Source organism: Sinocyclocheilus anshuiensis, unplaced genomic scaffold (assembly GCF_001515605.1).
Source record: "Sinocyclocheilus anshuiensis isolate Anshui unplaced genomic scaffold, SAMN03320099.WGS_v1.1 scaffold10759, whole genome shotgun sequence".
NCBI classification, from domain to species: Eukaryota; Metazoa; Chordata; class Actinopteri; order Cypriniformes; family Cyprinidae; genus Sinocyclocheilus; species Sinocyclocheilus anshuiensis.
In genome coordinates, this window is record NW_015554706.1 from 3,641 (window position 1) to 3,977 (window position 337).

Below are 337 nucleotides of genomic sequence, written 5' to 3' on the forward strand. Positions count from 1 at the left end.
AATATGACAACAGTAACAACACAGGCAACAGATAGCCTAATAAAATATTACAATTTATTACACCAGTTCAGAAAAAAAGCAAAGCAACTCCATACTTATACAGATTATACAGTTAAACCAAATTCTTTTGAAAAGTTTGTTTAAGGATAGATTTTGTTCATGTTTTTCACCCACTGGCTTAATGACTAATTGATTAAATAGTAATGACTAGTTACACTATTATGGCCAAACCATCACGCCAATAAACACAGTAATAAACACTGAAAGTCAAGATTAAACTGTGTATTATAGCGAACTGACAGGATTTCACCGTCTTTGATTTACCGTTTTGATCCAC